The sequence below is a fragment of the Coregonus clupeaformis genome, chromosome 2, assembly GCF_020615455.1.
Source record: "Coregonus clupeaformis isolate EN_2021a chromosome 2, ASM2061545v1, whole genome shotgun sequence".
Lineage (NCBI taxonomy): Eukaryota > Metazoa > Chordata > Actinopteri > Salmoniformes > Salmonidae > Coregonus > Coregonus clupeaformis.
This window is the reverse complement of record NC_059193.1, coordinates 13,691,636-13,708,089: the sequence shown is the minus strand read 5'-3', so window position 1 is coordinate 13,708,089 and position 16,454 is coordinate 13,691,636. Positions and strand designations below refer to the sequence as shown.

At 44.0% G+C, this 16,454-nt stretch overlaps 1 protein-coding gene across 2 annotated transcripts in view; it reads left to right on the top strand.

The window, feature by feature from the left end:
* LOC121587410 (synaptopodin) overlaps positions 1-16,454 on the top strand; it is a 50,654-nt gene that overhangs the window by 16,715 nt on the left and 17,485 nt on the right. Inside the window, exon 1 of one of the 2 annotated variants that reach the window (XR_006004063.1) lies at positions 5,683-6,044. The exons of the other annotated variant lie outside the window; for it this stretch is intronic. The gene's annotated coding sequence lies outside the window, so the exon portion shown is untranslated. Of the gene's footprint in view, positions 1-5,682; positions 6,045-16,454 lie in introns of those variants that run through there. 2 annotated transcript variants of the gene reach the window in all.

The window sequence follows — 16,454 nt, the reverse complement described above, 5'->3', positions numbered from 1 at the left end:
CCCTGCCACAGGGCAACGTGGAACGTGATGAAACTACACCGATGGGACTCTGAAATGCAATAGTTTAAAGTGGCTGAGAATTTCCTTTTGCGAGGGTGGAGACTTAGTTTTTCCCGGAACTCTCAATTTTTTTGGGGGGGGGGTATTTTACCCCAATTCCGATCTTGTCTCATTGCTGCAACTCCCTAACGGGCTCGGGAGCCGAAGGTCGAGTCGTGCATCCTCTGAAACATGACCCGCCAAACCGCGCTTCTTAACACCCGCCCGCTTAACCCGGAAGCCAGCCGCACCGGTGTGTCGGAGGAAACACCGTTCACCTGACGACCGAGGTCAGCCTGCAAGCGCTCGGCCCGCCACAAGGAGTCGCTAGAACGCGATGAGCCAAGTAAAGCCCCACCAAACCCTTCCCTAACAACGCCGGGCCAATTGTGCGCCGCCCTGCGGGACTCCCGATCACGGCCGATTTCGATACAGACCGGGATCGAACCCGGGTCTGTAGTGATGCCTCTAGCCCTGCGATGCAGTGCCTTAGACCGCTGCGCCACTCGGGAGGTCAGAACTCTCCATTTCTAACACGTATGAACACAGAAGCTGATCACACAGCTGACTAAATTACACTAGATATTACTTCTGGGTTACAGAGGTTATCCTCCATGTTATGTCAGAGATGGTTATAAACGCTCAATGAAACGTCTGTTTCCCTGCCATAAAAACGCAGACGGGGCTACCCTGACACACACACACACACACACACGCATGCACGCACACACAAACACACACACACCCATACACACACACACATACTGTATATACAGAAACTGGACCGCTCTGAGATGGAAAGGCAATCCTGCACCCCAACCTAAAGGTTCCATACCTTGTACTAGTCCAGACCATAATGGACTAAGTTGAGGGAAAAGTAGTTGGGAAAGACATCATAATAAGTTCTGTTCAGATCATTATCATTATCCTGCCATAGTTGGAGTTGTTACTTTTAAAAAATGTGTGAAAGAGAGTGATAAACACGTCAGTGATGAAGGAAAAACATTGTGAACTCCTTAGAGAGTAATGTGGAAAACCCCTCAGACAGCGCGCGCTGTGTGTGTGTGTGTGTGTGTGTGTGTGTGTGTGTGTGTGTGTGTGTGTGTGTGTGTTTGTACACAACTGGGATAGAGATTAGTTTACTATACTGAGCTGAAGCAGTGAACATAACATCGTCAGAACAGATGAGTTAATTACCGACTTACAAGACATTGTTGTGCAGTAATAGAGAAACACAACAGAAAACGTAGGCTTAATGACTCTGTAACAAACTGTAGTTAGCACATGCAGTCATTCAATGAAAGTTTATAGTTCACCTAACTGGAGAATAAACATAATGCATATTATAGTACATGCAAACAATGCATCCAGCTATCTAACAGTGTCAGAGCAGAGCTTAGTTTTAACCCTGTGTTTAGTAGACTGTTTAGTAGACTGTTCAGTAGACTGTTCAGTAGACTGTTCAGTAGACTGTTCAGTAGACTGTTTAGTAGACTGTTTAGTAGACTGCTTAGTAGACTGTTTAGTAGACTGTTTAGTAGACTGTTTAGTAGACTGCTTAGTAGACTGTTCAGTAGACTGTTCAGTAGACTGTTCAGTAGACTGTTCAGTAGACTGTTCAGTAGACTGTTTAGTAGACTGTTCAGTAGACTGTTCAGTAGACTGTTCAGTAGACTGTTTAGTAGACTGTTTAGTAGACTGCTTAGTAGACTGTTCAGTAGACTGTTCAGTAGACTGTTTAGTAGACTGTTCAGTAGACTGTTCAGTAGACTGCTTAGTAGACTGTTCAGTAGACTGTTTAGTAGACTGTTTAGTAGACTGCTTAGTAGACTGTTTAGTAGACTGCTTAGTAGACTGTTCAGTAGACTGTTTAGTAGACTGTTCAGTAGACTGTTTAGTAGACTGTTCAGTAGACTGTTTAGTAGACTGTTTAGTAGACTGTTCAGTAGACTGTTTAGTAGACTGTTTAGTAGACTGCTTAGTAGACTGTTCAGTAGACTGTTCAGTAGACTGTTCAGTAGACTGTTCAGTAGACTGTTTAGTAGACTGTTCAGTAGACTGTTCAGTAGACTGTTCAGTAGACTGTTTAGTAGACTGTTTAGTAGACTGTTTAGTAGACTGTTTAGTAGACTGTTCAGTAGACTGTTTAGTAGACTGTTCAGTAGACTGTTCAGTAGACTGTTTAGTAGACTGTTCAGTAGACTGTTCAGTAGACTGCTTAGTAGACTGCTTAGTAGACTGTTCAGTAGACTGTTCAGTAGACTGTTCAGTAGACTGTTCAGTAGACTGTTTAGTAGACTGTTCAGTAGACTGTTCAGTAGACTGTTCAGTAGACTGTTCAGTAGACTGTTTAGTAGACTGTTCAGTAGACTGTTCAGTAGACTGCTTAGTAGACTGCTTAGTAGACTGTTCAGTAGACTGTTCAGTAGACTGTTCAGTAGACTGCTTAGTAGACTGTTCAGTAGACTGTTCAGTAGACTGTTCAGTAGACTGTTCAGTAGACTGCTTAGTAGACTGTTCAGTAGACTGTTCAGTAGACTGCTTAGTAGACTGTTCAGTAGACTGTTCAGTAGACTGTTCAGTAGACTGCTTAGTAGACTGTTCAGTAGACTGTTCAGTAGACTGCTTAGTAGACTGTTCAGTAGACTGTTCAGTAGACTGCTTAGTAGACTGTTTAGTAGACTGTTCAGTAGACTGTTCAGTAGACTGCTTAGTAGACTGTTCAGTAGACTGTTCAGTAGACTGTTTAGTAGACTGTTCAGTAGACTGTTCAGTAGACTGTTTAGTAGACTGTTTAGTAGACTGTTCAGTAGACTGTTTAGTAGACTGTTTAGTAGACTGTTCAGTAGACTGCTTAGTAGACTGTTCAGTAGACTGTTCAGTAGACTGCTTAGTAGACTGTTTAGTAGACTGTTCAGTAGACTGCTTAGTAGACTGTTCAGTAGACTGCTTAGTAGACTGTTCAGTAGACTGTTCAGTAGACTGCTTAGTAGACTGTTCAGTAGACTGCTTAGTAGACTGTTCAGTAGACTGTTCAGTAGACTGTTTAGTAGACTGTTCAGTAGACTGTTCAGTAGACTGTTCAGTAGACTGTTTAGTAGACTGTTCAGTAGACTGCTTAGTAGACTGTTCAGTAGACTGTTCAGTAGACTGTTCAGTAGACTGTTCAGTAGACTGCTTAGTAGACTGTTCAGTAGACTGTTCAGTAGACTGTTCAGTAGACTGTTTAGTAGACTGTTCAGTAGACTGTTTAGTAGACTGTTCAGTAGACTGTTCAGTAGACTGCTTAGTAGACTGTTCAGAAGACTGTTTAGTAGACTGTTCAGTAGACTGTTCAGTAGACTGTTCAGTAGACTGCTTAGTAGACTGTTCAGTAGACTGTTCAGTAGACTGTTCAGTAGACTGTTCAGTAGACTGTTCAGTAGACTGCTTAGTAGACTGCTTAGTAGACTGTTCAGTAGACTGTTCAGTAGACTGTTCAGTAGACTGTTCAGTAGACAGTTCAGTAGACTGTTCAGTAGACTGCTTAGTAGATTGTTCAGTAGACTGTTCAGTAGACTGTTCAGTAGACTGTTCAGTAGACTGCTTAGTAGACTGTTCAGTAGACTGTTCAGTAGACTGTTTAGTAGACTGTTCAGTAGACTGCTTAGTAGACTGTTCAGTAGACTGCTTAGTAGACTGTTCAGTAGACTGTTCAGTAGACTGTTCAGTAGACTGCTTAGTAGACTGCTTAGTAGACTGCTTAGTAGACTGTTCAGTAGACTGCTTAGTAGACTGTTCAGTAGACTGTTCAGTAGACTGCTTAGTAGACTGTTCAGTAGATTGTTCAGTAGACTGTTCAGTAGACTGTTTAGTAGACTGTTCAGTAGACTGTTCAGTAGACTGCTTAGTAGACTGTTCAGTAGATTGTTCAGTAGACTGTTCAGTAGACTGTTCAGTAGACTGCTTAGTAGACTGTTCAGTAGATTGTTCAGTAGACTGTTCAGTAGACTGTTCAGTAGACTGTTTTCAGTGCGATTTGGAGAGCGAATAAGTCCCATTCATCTGCGTTTGAACCTTAGGGCAGCACACTTCTATGGAAAATACGAATTGTTGTTCAATATTTTGTTTATCAGTGATTGTGTGTCTATCTCCTTCCTTGGTATAGGCTCTGAGCTATCACACAGCAATACTGTAGCCTACCCATACTGTCAAATATATTAAATAGGCTACCGGTTTATTTACCTTCAAGCATGTTTGGCTATTAAATGAGCGATGGATAAATGCGTAAGGGGAATAAACCAGTCATGTCAGAAAAGGAGAGACAATATCATTATGATTTAGTCCTATATAATAAAATATATGTCCTCCAATATGATTATGATTTAGGCCTATATAATAAAATAGATGTTCTGTAATATCATTATGATTTAGTCCTATATAATAAAATATATGTCCTCCAATATGATTATGATTTAGTCCTATATAATAAAAGTAATAGGAACATATCAGGGGACATGCTGCTATGCGATCTCCTTACCAACGGCAAATACATCTGTTTTATCATTTTTATTAGCCTACCATTATTATAATTCCTGCGCACACACCTTTGACAGATGAGGCCCCAGTAGAAAGACAAAGATTTTCTTTGGCAATGTAAAGATATGAAATGGAATTGAGAGAGAGAAAGACTCAGGTCAGATCCGAGTGAGAGTGAAGTTACGACCGAGGGATGGATCCTCATTGTGTCTCTACTGGAGGAAAGCAGAAGTTCCTGTCCCTCCCTGCAGTTGGAGCCCAGAGAGAAGTTATCTGGAGTTCACAGAGGGCAGACAGAGAGGGACCGCCTGGAGAGGGCAGACAGAGATGGAATGCCTGGAGAGGGCAGACAGAGATGGAACGCCTGGAGAGGGCAGACAGAGATGGAATGCCTGGAGAGGGCAGACAGAGATGGAATGCCTGGAGAGGGCAGACAGAGAGGGAATGCCTGGAGAGGTCTCTCTCTCTCTCTCTCTCTCTCTCTCTCTCTCTCTCTCTCTCTCTCTCTCTCTCTCTCTCTCTCTCTCTCTCTCTCTCTCTCTCTCTCTCTCTCTCTCTCTCTCTCTCTCTCTCTCTCTCTTGCTCTCTCTTTCTCTCTCTCCATCCCTCCCTCCAAATATAGAGAAAATAAGATCAGGTACCTAACCTAACTGTCCTATAGGGCCTATAGGATCTTCCTAAAGTCTAATCCACCAGCTGTACACATGGTCTTTACCCTCTGGTACCTGGTCTAACTCAAAGAGAAACATCTGAGACTGATCTAGGGTCAGTCCTTGCATATTCAGATGACATTACAGGATGAGAGTGGTCGGCAGGGAATTAACTTTCGAAATGATCATGTTTCCACAGTTAATGAATGATTTTGAGAGAAGAGTTCAATTTTTCTGTAGCATATGGATTCATGTAGAGAATTAACATGACTTATCATGTGTCTTCTGCACTCAGTTATTCCCCTCCACAAACACAAATAAATCAATATTTACGCACATTGGACAAGGGTTTATATTTCTGAACAAGGTTAAAGTTTGGCACGTTGTATCAACCCCCATTATGATGTCTACACCTCACTGGTGTTCAAGGGGATTTCTGTGTTTATCTCTCTGGTTTCACTCTCGTTCTGAGTGTTTACTTTATTCCATCTGTTGGACAGGGTTGCTTTTGGAAATGTAAAATCATCTGCGAGTTGTAGCCTACTCAACTCTACGATGGCACTATCCAACCTCTGGAACTAGACGAACTCACGACTCTACTCTTGTCTGCGCCACAGTCCATGTGAAGTCAGTCAGTTTGTGTGTGCATTGGTCTGGATGGGAGGCGAGTTGAGCCTGTGCTCTGCGTGCTTTAGGGACCAGAGGTTTTTGCAACGAAAACGAAATCCGACCTCTGTCGAGCAGAGCAACAGAAGTGGTGTGGGGGAAGCAGATTGAACAGCTAAATTGGAAAAGCTTGTGGAACGGTAACTAAAGAGCGCTCTGACTTTTAACAAGGTAAGGAAAGACTGAAAAAGGGAGTGGGAAAATTAACTTTGTAACTTCCTCATAGAGCAGAAAATGTATCAGTAAATGTATTTCCACCCTAAACTCTGAAGTTTTCCTTTGGTTTTGAGAGCTTTAGGGAGAAGTTGAAGATTTTTGTAACTTAAAAATGTGCGTGCGCTTTATTTATCCAGGTCTGAGTGGTGAAATAACGTTTTAGTGGACTTTTCCATGTTGTAACTTTTGCTCTAGTAAATGCACTCGGTTGAACGTCTCGGTTTAATTCATGCGTGATGAATGTTCCGCCATGTGATGCGGTAATTTAATGTAATGAAAAGTGAATCCACGCTATTTCATGGCCACATGGCATCTGCGATTTCTGTCCGAAGTGTAGTCTCTCGTATGACGGTTTAGAACTTGGCAGAAACGGTTGGAAAAACGGTTGTCTGTCATCATAGTTCTGCTTTGGAGACGTTTTGCATTTTAGATTATCCAAATAATAGATTATCCATGTCATTCAATTCCTAATCCTGACCACTTATTAAATTGTAATACACACATATAACTCAGTGTCTTACCATTCCATAAGGCAAACGTCAGGAGAGGATCTTCCAAAACCAACTGATATTTCCAACTACTTTAATGATTTTTTCATTGGCAAGATTAGCAAATTTAGGCAGGACATGCCAGCAACAATTGCTGACACTACACATCCAAGTATATCTGACCAAATTATGAAAGACAAGCATTGTAATTTCAATTCCATAAAGTGAGTGTGGAAGAGGTGAACAAATGATTGTTGTCTTTCAACAATGACAAGCCACCGGGGTCTGATAACTTTGATGGAAAATTACTGAGGATAATAGCGGACGATATTGCCACTCCTATTTGCCATATTTTCAATTTAAGCCTACAAGAAACTGTGTGTCCTCAGGCCTGGAGGGAAGCGAAAGTCATTCCCCTACCTAAGAATAGTAAAGCCCCCTTTACTGGCTCAAATAGCCGACCAATCAGCCCGTGACCAACCCTTAGTAAACTTTTGGGAAAAATTGTATTTGACCAGATACAATGCTATTTTACAGTAAACAAATTGACAACAGACTTTCAACACGCTTATAGGGAAGGACATTCAACAAGTACAGCACTTACACAAATGACTGATGATTGGCTGAGAGAAATTGATGATAAAAAGATTGTGGGGGCGTTTTTTTATTTGTTGACTTTTGACATTATCGATGATAGTCTGCTGCTGGAAAAGCGTATGTGTTATGGGTTTACACCCCCTGCTATATTGTGGATACAGAGTTACCTGTCTAACAGAACACAGAGGGTGTTCTTTAATTGAAGCATCTCCATAATCCAGGTAGACTCAGGAATTCCCCAGGACAGCTGTCTAGGCCCATTACTTTATTCAATCTTTACTAATGACATGCCACTGGCTTTGAGTAAAGACAGAGTGTCTATGTATGCGGATGACTCAACACTATACACATCAGCTACCACAGCGACTGACATGACTGCAACACTTAACAAAGAGTTGCAGTTAGTTTCAGAGTGGGTGGCAAGGACTAAGTTAGTCCTAAATATTTCTAAAACTAAAAGCATTGTATTTGGGACAAATCATTCACTAAACCCTAAGCCTCAACTAAATATTTTAATAAATAATGTGGAAATTGAGCAAGTTGAGGAGACTAAACTGCTTGGAGTAACCCTGGATTGTAAACTGTCATGGTCAAAACATATTGCTACAACAGTAGCTAAGATGGGAAGAAGTATGTCCATAATAAAGCGTTGCTCTGCCTTAACAACACTATCAACAAGGCAGGTCCTACAGGCCCTAGTTTTGTCACAACTGGACTACTGTTCAGTCGTGTGGTCAGGTGCCACAAAAAAGGACTTGCAATTGGCTCAGAAAAGGGCAGCACGGCTGGCCCTTGGATGTACACAGAGAGCTAATATTAATAATATGCATGTCGATCTCTCCTGGCTCAAAGTGGAGGAGAGATTGAATTAATCACTACTTGTGTTTATGAGAGGGATTGACATGTTGAAAGCACCGAGCTGTCTGTTTAAACGACTAGCACACTGCTCGGACACCCATGCATACCCCACAAGACATGCCACCAGAGGTCTCTTCACAGTCCCCAAGTCCAGAACAGACTATGGGAGGTGCACAGTACTACATAGAGCCATGACTACATGGAACTCTATTCCACATCAAGTAACTGATGCAAGCAGTAAAATTAGATTTAAAAAAACAGATTAAAAAACACCTTATGGAACAGCGGGGACTGTGAAGCAACACAAACATAGGCACAGACACATGCATACACACACGGTAACATATACACTATACACACACGTACACATGGATTTTTGTACTGTAGATATGTGGTGATGGAGTAGGGGCCTGAGGGCACACAGTGTGTTGTGAAATCTGGGAATGTATTGTAATGTTTTTAAAATTGTATGAACTGCCTTAGTTTTGCTGGACCCCAGGAAGAGTAGCTGCGGCCTTGGCAGGAACTAATGGGGATCCATAATAAATACAAATACAAATACAAAGTAACTATTTTGGTCGTCAGTATTTCATTGTCATATAAGAATGCTCATGATTGGTTGTTTGCATGTTTTCGCAACTAGTCACCTTATAGGTGGCTTGAGTCCCAAATTGCGCCCTATTCCCTACATAGTGCACAACTTTTGACCAGAGCCCCCCGTCTCTCTCTCTGTCTCCCTCACACGCCCTCTCTCTCTCCTTCCCCCTCTCTCTATCTTGTTCTGTCTCTCTCTCTCTCTCTCTCTCTCTCTCTCTCTCTCTCTCTCTCTCTCTCTCTCTCTCTCTCTCTCTCTCTCTCTCTCTCTCTCTCTCTTGCTCTCTCTTTCTCTCTCTCTCTCTCTCTCTCTCTCTCTCTCTCTATTCTCTCTCTCTCTCTCTCTCTTCTCTCTCTCTCTCTCTCTCTCTCTCTCTCTCTCTCTCTCTCTCTCTCTCTCTCTCTCTCTCTCTCTCTCTCTCTCTCTCTCTCTCTCTCTCTCTCTCTCTCTCTCTCTCTCTCTCTCTCTCTCGCCCTCCCTTTGTGGGATAATTTAATTAAGGTCCAGATTCAGCCTGTAAAATCTAAAACACAGATGCAGATTATTCCTGGTCTGGTCGGCTGGCTGTAAACTGTAGTTGGAGGGATCATCATGCTATTTAATGTAAGACCCACTCACAGCCAGGAAAATCTGCCTTTAATATGAACACCCTGGGAAAGCTAGGCCTCCCAAATTGCGCCCTATTCCCTATATAGTGCATTACTTTTCCATAGGGCTCTGGTCAAAAGTAGTGGACTATAGGTAGGGGATAGGGTGCCATTTGGGAAGTGGGCACAGTCAGAGTTTGGAGACATCTGCTTGGCTGCTTTAGGGGTTAATGTGATTGGCTCGTACGCTGTGGTTCCCATCAGTTGATGTACAGAACCTGTGGAGTACCTGTCTGGATGGTCATGGTGTGGAGAGAGGGTGAAGGTTTACCGTCTGGATGGTCATGGTGTGGAGAGAGGGTGAAGGTTTACTGTCTGGATGGTCATGGTGTGGAGAGAGGGTGAAGATTTACCTGTCTGGATGTTCATGGTGTGGAAAGAGGTTGAAGGTTTACTGTCTGGATGGTCATGGTGTGGAGAGAGGTTGAAGGTTTACTGTCTGGATGGTCATGGTGTGGAGAGAGGTTGAGGGTTAACTCCCTGGATGGTCATGGTGTGGAGAGAGGGTGAAGGTTTACTGTCTGGATGGTCATGGTCATGGTGTGGAGAGAGGTTGAAGGTTTACTGTCTGGATGGTCATGGTGTGGAGAGAGGTTGAGGGTTAACTCCCTGGATGGTCATGGTGTGGAGAGAGGTTGAAGGTTTACTGTCTGGATGGTCATGGTGTGGAGAGAGGTTGAGGGTTAACTCCCTGGATGGTCATGGTGTGGAAAGAGGTTGAAGGTTTACTGTCTGGATGGTCATGGTGTGGAGAGAGGTTGAAGGTTTACCTGTCTGGATGGTCATGGTGTGGAGAGAGGTTGAAGGTTTACCTGTCTGGATGGTCATGGTGTGGAGAGAGGTTGAAAGTTTGCTGCGGTGCCAGCTGTGTCAGGAGTGTTGTTTTAATAGTGAATCACAGTCAGTGATGGTGATGGTGTCTGGACAGAGGCAGAGTTGGATCTGTATTCCAGTCAGTGAAGGTGATCAAATCAAATCAAATTTTATTTGTCACATGCGCCGAATACAACAGGTGTAGACATTACCGTGAAATGCTTACTTACAGCCCTTAACCAACAATACATTTATTTTTTAATAAAAAAGTAAAATAAAACAACAACAACAAAAAAGTGTTGAGAAAAAAAGAGCAGAAGTAAAATAAAATAACAGTAGGGAGGCTATATATACAGGGGGGTACCGGTGCAGAGTCAATGTGCGGTGGGCACCGGCTAGTTGAGGTAGTTGAGGTAGTTGAGGTAATATGTACATGTGGGTAGAGTTAAAGTGACTATGCATAAATAATTAACAGAGTAGCAGCAGCGTAAAAAGATGGGGTGGGGTGGGGGGTCAGCGCAAATAGTCCAGGTAGCCATGATTAGCTGTTCAGGAGTCTTATGGCTTGGGGGTAGAAGCTGTTGAGAAGCCTTTTGGACTTAGACTTGGCACTCCGGTACCGCTTGCTGTGCAGTAGCAGAGAGAACAGTCTATGACTAGGGTGGCTGGAGTCTTTGACAATTTTGAGGGCCTTCCTCTGACACCGCCTGGTATAGAGGTCCTGGATGGCAGGAAGCTTGGCCCCAGTGATGTACTGGGCCGTACGCACTAGTTGCCATACCAGGCGGTGATGCAACCAGTCAGGATGCTCTCAATGGTGCAGCTGTATAACTTTTTGAGGATCTGAGGACCCATGCCAAATCTTTTCAGTCTCTTGAGGGGGAATAGGCTTTGTCGTGCCCTCTTCACAACTGTCTTGGTGTGTTTGGACCATGATAGTTTGTTGGTGATGTGGACACCAAGGAACTTGAAGCTCTCAACCTGTTCCACTACAGCCCCGTCGATGAGAATGGGGGCATGCTCAGTCCTCTTTTTTTCCCCCCTGTAGTCCACAATCATCTCCTTTGTCTTTGTCACGTTGAGGGAGAGGTTGTTATCCTGGCACCACACGGCCAGGTCTCTGACCTCCTCCCTATAGGCTGTCTCATCGTTGTCGGTGATCAGGCCTACCACTGTTGTGTTGTCTGCAAACTTAATGATGGTGTTGGAGTCGTGCCTGGCCATGCAGTCATGGGTGAACAGGGAGTACAGGAAGGGACTGAGCACGCACCCCTGAGGGGCCCCCGTGTTGAGGATCAGCGTGGCAGATGTGTTGTTACCTACCCTTACCACCTGGGGGCAGCCCGTCAGGAAGTCCAGGATCCAGTTGCAGAGGGAGGTGTTTAGTCCCAGGGTCCTTAGCTTAGTGATGAGCTTTGAGGGCACTATGGTGTTGAACGCTGAGCTGTAGTCAATGAATAGCATTCGCACATAGGTGTTCCTCTTGTCCAGGTGGGAAAGGGCAGTGTGGAGTGCAATAGAGATTGCATCATCTGTGGATCTGTTGGGGTGGTATGCAAATTGGAGTGGGTCTAGGGTTTCTGGGATAATGGTGTTGATGTGAGCCATGACCAGCCTTTCAAAGCACTTCATGGCTACATACGTCAGTGCTACGGGTCGGTAGTCATTTAGGCAGGTTATCTTAGTGTCCTTGGGCACGGGGACTATGGTGGTCTGCTTGAAACAGGTTTGTATTACAGATTCATGTTGAAAATGTCAGTGAAGACACTTGCCAGTTGGTCAGCACATGCTCGGAGTACACGTCCTAGTAATCCGTCTGGCCCTGCGGCCTTGTGAATGTTGACCTGCTTAAAAGTCTTACTCACATCGGTTACGGAGAGCGTGATCACATAGTCATCCTGAACAGCTGGTGCTCTCATGCATGCTTCAGTGTTGCTTGCCTCGAAGCGAGCATAGAAGTGGTTTAGCTCGTCTGGTAGGCTTGTGTCACTGGGCAGCTTACGGCTGTGCTTCCCTTTGTAGTCTGTAATAGTTTTTAAGCCCTGCCACATCTGACGAGCGTCAGAGACGGTATAGTACGATTCAATCTTAGTCCTGTATTGACTGTTTGCCTGTTTGATGGTTCTTCGGAGGGCATAGCGGGATTTCTTATAAGCGTCCGGGTTAGAGTCCCGCTCCTTGAAAGCGGCAGCTCTACCCTTTAGCTCAGTGCGGATGTTGCCTGTAATCCATGGCTTCTAGTTGGGGTATGTACATACGGTCACTGTGGGGACGACGTCATCGATGCACTTATTGATGAAGCCAGTGACTGATGTGGTGTACTCCTCAATGCTATCTGAAGAATCCCGGGACATGTTCCAGTCTGTGCTAGCAAAACAGTCCTGTAGCTTAGTATCTGTGTCATCTGACCACTTTTTTATTAACCGAGTCACTGGTGCTTCCTGCTTTAGTTTTTGCTTATAAGCTGGAATCAGGAGGATAGCGTTATGGTCAGATTTGCCAAATGAAGGGCGAGGGAGAGCTTTGTATGCGTCTCTGTGTGTGGAGTAAAGGTGGTCTAGAGTTTTTTTTCCTCTGGTTGCACATTTAACGTGCTGGTAGAAATTAGGTAGAACGGATTTAAGTTTCCCTGCATTAAAGTCCCCGGCCACTATGAGCGCTGCCTCTGGATGAGCGTTTTCCTGTTTACTTATGGCCATATACAGCTCGTTGAGTGCAATCTTAATGCCAGCATTGGTTTGTGGTGGTAAATAGACAGCTATGAAAAATATAGATGAAAACTCTCTTGGTAAATAGTGTGGTCTACAGCTTATCATAAGATACTCTACCTCAGGCGAGCAAAACCTTGAGACTTCCTTAGTATTTGATTTTGTGCACCAGCTGTTGTTTACAAATATACACAGACCGCCACCCCTTGTCTTACCGGAGTCAGCCGTTCTATCCTGCCGATGTAGCGTATAGCCAGCTAGCTGTAGGTTGTCCATGTCGCCGCTCAGCCACGACTGGTGAAACATAAGATATTACAGTTTTTAATGTCCCGTTGGTAGGATAACCGTAATCGTAGGTCATCTAATTTATTTTCAAATGATTGAACATTGGCTAATAGGATTGATGGAAGAGGCAGTTTACTCGCTCGCCGTCGGATCCTTACAAGGCACCCCGACCTACGTCCACGATATCTCCGTCTCTTTCTCCTGCGAATGATGGGGATTTGGACCATGTCGGGTGTCTGTAGGATATCCTTGGCGTCCGACTCGTTGAAGAAAAAATATTTGTCCAATACGAGGTGAGTAATCGCTGTCCTGATATCCAGAAGCTCTTTTTGGTTATAAGAGACGATGGCAGAAACATTATGTACAGAATAAATTACAAATAACGCGAAAAAACACACATAATAGTACAATTGGTTAGAGGGCTGTAAAACGGCAGCCATCTTCTCCGGCGCTTCAGTGGACAGAGGCAGAGCTGGATCAATTCCAGTGAATCACAATCAGTGATGGGGATGGTGTCTGGACAGAGGCAGAGCTGGATCAATTCAAGTGAATCACAGTCAGTGATGGGGATGGTGTCTGGACAGAGGCAGAGCTGGATCAATTCCAGTGAATCACAGTCAGTGATGGGGATGGTGTCTGGACAGAGGCAGTGCTTGATCAATTCCAGTGAATCACAGTCAGTGATAGTGATGGTGTCTGGACAGAGGCATAGTTGGTTCTGTATTCAAGTGAATCACAGTCAGTGATAGTGATGGTGTCTGGACAGAGGCATAGTTGGTTCTGTATTCCAGTGAATCACAGTCAGTGATGGTGATGGTGTCTGGACAGAGGCAGAGCTGGATCTGTATTCACTGGAAGATACGTGATTAGCAATTACAATAGTCACTGAGGATTGTTTTTGATTGGCTATCCAGCAAGTGATCAGTATAACACACACACACACACGCACACACACACACACACACACACACACACACACACACACACACACACACACAATTTCTTCACATTTCATTCAGTGAATGTATACCATTTATTTTAGAGCAGTATTCAACCCTCAGTGCAAAGGCATTTCCAACTTCCCTCCAGGATACTGGTGATGGAGAGGTACATAGAGCTGTGGATGAAATGGAGAGGTACATAGAGCTGTGGATGAAATGGAGAGGTACATAGAGCTGTGGATGAAATGGAGAGGTACATAGAGCTGTGGATGAAATGGAGAGGTACATAGAGCTGTGGATGAAATGGAGAGGTACATAGAGCTGTGGATGAAATGGAGAGGTACATAGAGCTGTGGATGAAATGGAGAGGTACATAGAGCTGTGGATGAAATGGAGAGGTACATAGAGCTGTGGATGAAATGGAGAGGTACATAGAGCTGTGGCTGAAATGGAGAGGTACATAGAGCTGTGGATGAAATGGAGAGGTACATAGAGCTGTGGATGAAATGGAGAGGTACATAGAGCTGTGGATGAAATGGAGAGGTACATAGAGCTGTGGATGAAATGGAGAGGTACATAGAGCTGTGGATGAAATGGAGAGGTACATAGAGCTGTGGATGAAATGGAGAGGTACATAGAGCTGTGGATGAAATGGAGAGGTACATAGAGCTGTGGATGAAATGGAGAGGTACATAGAGCTGTGGCTGAAATGGAGAGGTACATAGAGCTGTGGATGAAATGGAGAGGTACATAGAGCTGTGGATGAAATGGAGAGGTACATAGAGCTGTGGATGAAATGGAGAGGTACATAGAGCTGTGGATGAAATGGAGAGGTACATAGAGCTGTGGCTAAAAATAGTTTATGATTAATAAAGGGTTGATCTACAGCCTTGAAGACATTATAAAGGCATGCCTGGGACTCAGAGACTGACTGAGGCAGGGAATTGGTCCCAAATAGAACCCTATTCCCTATCCTATTCCTTACACAGTTCCCCATAGGGCTCTGGTCAAAAGTAGTGCACTACAATAGGGAATCTGGTTTGTTGACAGGGAATTTTCTCAGCTGCTGAGGAATGCTTGGTGAGGGACCAGTGCAGATGGTAGAGAGGAAATACTTTCTCCTGCTCTGAACGGGGCTCTCAAACTCAGACAATAAAGCCAAGCCTCCATTTTCAACAGAAACACTGTTGTTGTTTTTTTTATTTATCACATTGTCTAAATAGCCACAATGCCAAGTCGTCGTAGTCAATGTATTTTATTACTGAAAAATAGCTGATTTGTCTGAAATGCCTGCCTTATTGTTGAACATGAACCAACCAACTCCCTCCGTCCCACCACATGGGTTGGGGTTACAGTACAGCAGCAGGTATTCATAACCATGTGTAGCAGAAACAAGGATGTGGCTTTTGAAATAGTACAGGTACCGTGAGTTCAGGAAGTATTCACATCCCTTGACTTATTCATGTTGATGTGTTACAGCCTGAATTTAAAATGGATTAAATTGAGATTTTGTGACACACAATAACATAATAAAGTATTAATAAATAATGTAAAAGTGGAATTCTGTATTTCTTTAGTTTCTTTAATGAAAAATGAAAAGCTGAAATATGTTGAGTCAATAAATATTCAACCCCTTTGCTATGGAAAGCCTAAATAAGTTCAGGAGTAAAAATGTGCTTAACGGCCTCCCGAGTGGCTCAGTGGTCTAAGGCACTGCATCGCAGTGCTAGAGGCGTCACTACAGACCCGGTTCTATCCCAGGCTGTGTCGCAGCCGGCCGTGACCGGGAGACCCATGAGGTGGGGCACAATTGGCCCAGCGTCGTCCGGGTTAGGGGAGGGTTTGGCCGGCCGGGATGTCCTTGTCCCATTGTGCTCTAGCGACTCCTTGTGGCGGGCCCGGGCGCCTGCAAGCTGACTTTGTACGTTGTTTTCTCTGACACATTGGTGTGGATGACTTCCGGGTTAAGCGGGCAGTGTGTCAAGAAGCAGTGCGGCTTGGCAGGGTTGTGTTTCGGAGGACGCGTGGCTCTCGACCTTCACCTCTCCTGAGTCTGTACGGGGAGTTGCAGCGATGGGACAAGGCTGTACCTACCAATTGGGTTAAAAAGTAATAAAATAAATGTGCTTAATAAGTTGCACTCTGTGTGCAATAATAGTGTTTAACATGATTTTTGAATGACTACCTTCTCTATGTACCCCACACATACAATTATCTGTAAGGTCCCTCAGTCGAGCAGTGATTTTCAAACAGATTCAACCACAAAGACCAGAGGTTTTCCAACGCCTCGCTAAGAAGGGCACCCATTGGTAGATTAGTAAAAATAATCACACATTGAATATCTCTTTGAGCATGATGAAGTTATTAATTACAGTTTGGATGATGTATCAAAACACCAAGTCACTACAAAGATACAGGCGTCCTTCCTAACTC